This window comes from Pholis gunnellus, assembly GCF_910591455.1.
Source record: "Pholis gunnellus genome assembly, chromosome: 13".
NCBI classification, from domain to species: Eukaryota; Metazoa; Chordata; class Actinopteri; order Perciformes; family Pholidae; genus Pholis; species Pholis gunnellus.
In genome coordinates, this window is record NC_136540.1 from 22,044,215 (window position 1) to 22,050,214 (window position 6,000).

Here is a 6,000-nt window from a genome sequence, read left to right on the forward strand (position 1 = left end):
CCCTCCACACACACGTACACACAAACAAACCACACAACACACCAGCAGCACCCCCCCCCCCCCTCCCCGGCGTTACACTGAGCCCATTCTTCTGACATGTTGTGTAAATATGACAAGTGGCAGCATGGCTTAAGTCCTTTCTTTTGCTTAATACCTGATAGCCTCTTGACCTGCTACTTCCCATGGCCTCATACATGAAGCGGTGATTAGTAATACACGACTAATAAGCTTGATGTGCAGAAAGGGTGGAAACCACAGGTCACAAACTCAAAAGACTTCTTACTTGACCAAACAGCCCATTGGAGTAAAGTGCAAGAATTTACAGGTTTTTTTCAGTTGCTCAGATCAATGAAAGCGTCCTTATTGGTGGCCACATGCAGGCATGTAAACAAACCGATGTAATATTCATGATGCTGAGAGTCCCTGCGGTCCACAGTGCAGCCTGTCAGCTTGAGGGATCCCTGGCTGACACTGCGTGGAAGAACACGGGTGATAAATGTTTTACAAAGTGGCTTAGGGAGAAGTAACAATGTCGAGTCTCCGGTCTGCCAATGTCTTCTGCTCCTCGGAGGTGGATCTCTCTCTTAGGTAAGTCTTCTCACAGAAGCTCTGAAGGTTTTGATTCCATGTTTTCACTCTGATATTGACCTGTTTATTTAGGCCGAGAGGAAGCGGCAACGTCGGTGATCTCGTCAAATTCAAACTTTTAAAAAATCTTCAGGAAATGTACTCACCACTAATTTCCTGTATGTTTTATCACATGACATGACAGAGTGGTTGATCTGAAGGGTCATGAACTTTCCAAGTAAACATTTCTCAAACCCCCCAGTAGAATGAGTGTGAGTTCAGTGTCAACCGGTCTGGCTGAGACCAGCTCGGGACGTGAACTTTGTGCTGCGGGGGCTTAGGCCCATTTAGGACAAACCATGCCAAATTTAACTCGTTTGAGTTTGTGCTCTGATGTTCCACTCAGCGTGAAGTCATACAGAGAATACAGAGAAGTAAATAATAATGCTGCATCTGGCATTCAGACTCAAAAAGCATGTGAAGAGCACTTAACACATTTGAGCAATCACATTGTAAGATATGAGGAGGGGAGAGAATTATGTTGTGATGTATTAAGTGATGCTAAAAGAGCAGTATGAGAGCTCTAATGATTACAGTCTTTCTCGTCTGACTGTTGGTATTGCTCCTGTTTGGTTCATTGACTGTGTTCTTAGCCATGCTAGCAGTTTGCTCTATGGATGCCGGGCTACCACTTTGGTCCAGACTGATATATCTCAACAACTACATGGATTGCCATGAATATTTGGTAAAAACGTTCATATTTCCCCTCAGGATGAAATATAATACCTTTGGTGGTCACTGACTTTCCTTTGGTTTATGACCAAATACCTGCAAAACTCATGACACTCCCATCAGCCTCAGCTGTACTTTATGTTAAGTGCTAATTAGCAATCGGTAGCATGCTAACACACTAAACTAACATGGTGAACATGCTAAGCATTATACCTGATAAATATCAGCGTGTTAGCTTTGTCATAAAATGAGCATGTTGCCATGTTTTTTGTTAGCATTTAGCTAAAAGCTCCACCCCTACAGAGCCAGTAGCATGGCTGTAGACCACAGTCTCAACTTCCTCCAGTACGCTTTCAAGTAGTACACTGTGTACACAGCGTGTACTTATTTGCAGATTGCATGAAATGCTACAAGGTAAATCCAACATGGCTGTTGTGCTTTTACATGGAAATGACAATTGCAACATTTGACAGCTTCTTCTTCTTCTCCTTCTCCTCCTCCTCTTTCTTCTTCTTAATGGCAGATGCAGCCAGGACGGAGCATCAGCCAAAATGGCGACCATTGAGGATGAGAAGTGTCCAGCGTTCCCGATTAACTCTTTGACCGTTTTCAGTACAGCATCCTGGTACTCATAATATGTTGTATTTCGCCATGTTGTCAGTGTGAACACGCTTATAATTTCAAAAGACTATTATATATAATATATATAGGTACTTTGTTCTTTAAATTATTTTACACCCCTCCAAGGGTGCAGAGTCTACATTTGACGCTGCTTTCAACCTCATTTGCACTCAGCACAGGTGAGATCATAAAAAACATGATAGAAAACAGATAAGGTCAGGATCAAGGAAGCGTCTTCTCCCTTTTCTCTGCAACACTCTAGGAATTTACCTAAGTTCATATGGACAGATTCTGGTTTGAGTCCTTAACCTTTAAAACAATCGTAAAAGATATGAAATGTTGTCTATTACTAAAGGGGACTGGTGGAAGTGATGAATGTCTGCCATAATGAGAATTAGAAACCTGGAAAATGGCTGAAATCGTCTTAAAGCTCTTGTCAGGACGCCCTACATCCTGCCACGGCTTAACTACTTCATTCTTTACTGTGTCATAAAATCAATGCTCATATTGCACCGGAGAACGAGGGGAAAGGACACAATCAGTGTTGTTCATAGTTAAATGAACTATGTATTATTCCAACCGCTTCAACAAAATACATTGACATGTGTTCCCCGACTAAAAACCCCTGGCATGCTGCGATGCCTCTCAGGTACGCCGTGTTCATATTTTCTGTATCACATATTAACATCTATGATAGACGTCCGCTTCTGCATTTGATATTAAATATGAGGATCAGCGACTAAGATCTCGTTGTGGCACTGTAATTTCCCCTGACCGCAAAACACACCGAGGCTTATCTTGCTTGTGTAAAAAGACCAAGACCTCATATACGGTCCCGCGCTTTAGTCTGAAGAAAAAAAATGCTTTTCAGATGACATATCAGTTTTTATGGTTTCATGCTTTATGACAGATAAATATCAGCGGCGTTGAACCTAACCTCTGGGGTTTGCTGCAGGAAAGCGGCTGAATTTGATCGAATACTTCTCGACTTCACATTGGACGACGTCAACAAGTCACCCAGCAATCCTTATTGCATATCTGTATAGAAAAAACACCAAAGAAAAAAAACAATTTAGATAGAAATAGTTTGATTGTAGTTTCAAAAATGCAGACTAAACTAAGCCGAGAAGGGTTTGCCTTTTTAAAGGAAGATATAGTAAATGGTACTTATGTTTACCAAGAGGTCATTTTTGACCACAGAACTATATTTCTGAAGTGGCATTTTGCTCCGCTTCAAGGTTTATTAGTGGGCACCCTCTCTACAGGCCCACATATTCAATGGATCCCCGTGTGGCCCTGCTGTCTGCGTTTAAACCCCAGAAATGCAAACTCTGTGAAAGATGTCAGCGAGCTTGGAGAAACCGCCTGCCTCAAGAAGAGATCCTAACAATTATTTCAAATTTCATAGTGACTGTGCCAACTCATTTGAACGTAAAGCCATTACTGCATATGTGACAGACTACACCCATAAGAATTATCACTGCTCAATTTGTTATAGTGACCAGCACAATGGTCCGCTCTGGAGCTGGATGATAATGGATGATGCTTTGTCAGCCACATTCAGAGACATGTAATTGCAGCAAGCCCTTAGTTGATAAAAAAGAATAAATCTCTTCAGTCACAATAACTGTACGGTATCCATCCGCAGCCTTGAAGCCCGGCCTGTCTCTAAAAAACTCCGGAGGAAAACATGGATGAAGGAAGAGAAGAGAGGATCACGGATGCATTTCAAGATTTTGTTTACAAAACATTGTTGCAATATAATAGTCAACTCAACCTGGTCTATTTGGAATGGGTCTTATTATGCTGCGTTCACACCAAACGCGGCACGATTTATTCGTGCGAGTAGATTACATACAAAGTCTATGCACAGACGTGATGAGACTGGAGTGACGCAAATTTGCGATGGCGCGGTGCAAATTCGGGCGAATTCGCGTCAAACACCAAAACGCCACAAACGCGTGAGTTGAAATCTTTCAACATCGGAGAAAAAATGACGTGATGCTATGGCGCGATAGCCTATCAGCGTTGAGATGCTCCCCCTGGCATCACTGACTTCCTGCCGTTGTTGAATCAGGAAATAAATACTGTAGCCGTCTGTGTTCACCCAGAGCTCTATGATACCTCATATCAGTAGAGACCGGACCAAACTATGTGTATAAATGTATGTGTGTGTGTAAACCATATGGTACAAACAATGAAAGAGATGCTGCCGTATTTACGTATATATGACGTTATGTTGAGTGTTGATGGAGCTGCTACAATGTTAGCATAGCCTAGCACCGATCGATCCGAGCTCCATCGAGAAAACAAGTATTTTAAAAGTTATTTGCTTGTCGTCTTGCGGAGAGAACTAACAAAACTAACAAAACATGAATTCAGACAAATCGGCATCATTACGTAGTTATTTCAGAGTCCCTTTTTGTCGGTTTATTGCAGTTAAATCACAGCCAAATCAGTTTATTTTGTGTTCATACAGCTGTAGTAAACGTGTGGCTTGCTAGACACAGTGACTACAGCTCAATCGAATCCACGGAGCTCCTCCGGACTATGTTATGAACCCAGACATGACGGCGTTTAGTTTCCAGGGATATCTGGGACTTCCACTACACGTAATAAGCAGAAATAGAAGTTATTTTTTCCATGGTTGATGACGGACAGTTGAACCCCTCTCCGGCGCGTCCAGCGCGATTCACGCGATTGAACACAAATGGTCCCCGGCGAGACCGGCGGCGCGAATGATGCGTTACGCACCCCGTTTGGTGTGAACACGGCATTAGAGTGTCGGGCTCGACGCCAGTGATGGTGATATTTGCTAAACACATTGTCATCCATTATTTTTCTACACCTGTTTATTCTTTTCAGGATCCCAGGAATGCGGAAACCAACTGAAGCATTCAAAGAGTGAAATAAAGTCAAAGTCAAACAGCAACTAAAAGCTTTAACCACATTCATTTCCATTGAATCCTCATTGAAATTACTCTGCTTCCATGATACATGAAGTAATGTAATATTTCTGGTTTCACGCAGGCTAGAGATGAGGTAGTCTTACCCAGAGGGCCGATGTCCTGGGGCACAAGAGGTCTCCACGCCCGCTGCAGATACATTTAAAATCGAACATTATATTCTAATCACAATATACAATATGTTTCCAAAATGGGTTAAAGAAACATTTGTATGTTCACAAATGAGACTTTTTTTTTTTTTTAAATCTATCAGCTGTATACAGCTGTATCCTATTTGTATAGGCTACTATACAACATTTGTATCCATCTTGGTTGTCATATCATTCCTGAAATTCAATAAAATGTACAAACAGTACTTTTGTTATATTGTTTATATTATGACTTTTATTATCACCGAAAATTGACAAGTTGAGCTTTGCATTTTATTTGTGTTGGATTACTGAATGGGGGGGGGGGGGGGGGGTAGAGTGAGGCTATTATCATTCAGCCCCCGGGCTCACTTTCAGGATCCGTTTTGATCTTCAACAAACAAGTCTGAGCTCTTGTCAGCCGAGGATCTACCCAGACTGCTACCGCTTGACTTTGTCAATTGATTCATCAACTTATTTCTGATTGGTTTCCTGACAGCTTCCCAGATTCCTCTGACTGATAGCTCTACTTCCTGCCTTGAGGTCAAACTGTGAGGCTGTTTTTATAGGACGTGTTCTGTGAGCTTAGTTAACCCTCACACACACACACTCTGCTGCTCAGTCAATATTTCAGCGCGCTGCAACGTAGATGGTATGAAATATCGATTACGGTGCAGCGCTGGAAAAAGCTCAAAAAAATTGGAAGCAGACTTTGTGATTTACATTGCTCCTTGATTTACCAAGTGGAATCATTGTCAACGTTCATTATCTTCTGCACATTCCTGCTGCCATTGTGGGAGTCTGGAGCTCCGAAGGAGCGTGTTGCCATCTGCTGGAGGAAGACTGAACGACAGTGCAGCGTTGAACAGCTTCTGTTTGTACTGAATACAAAAATCTAAAGAATGTAGTGATATCTATTATGATTGTGCATATATAGCCAAATGGCACTCCGCATGATTTTGATAACCATTCTTCCTGTAATGAAA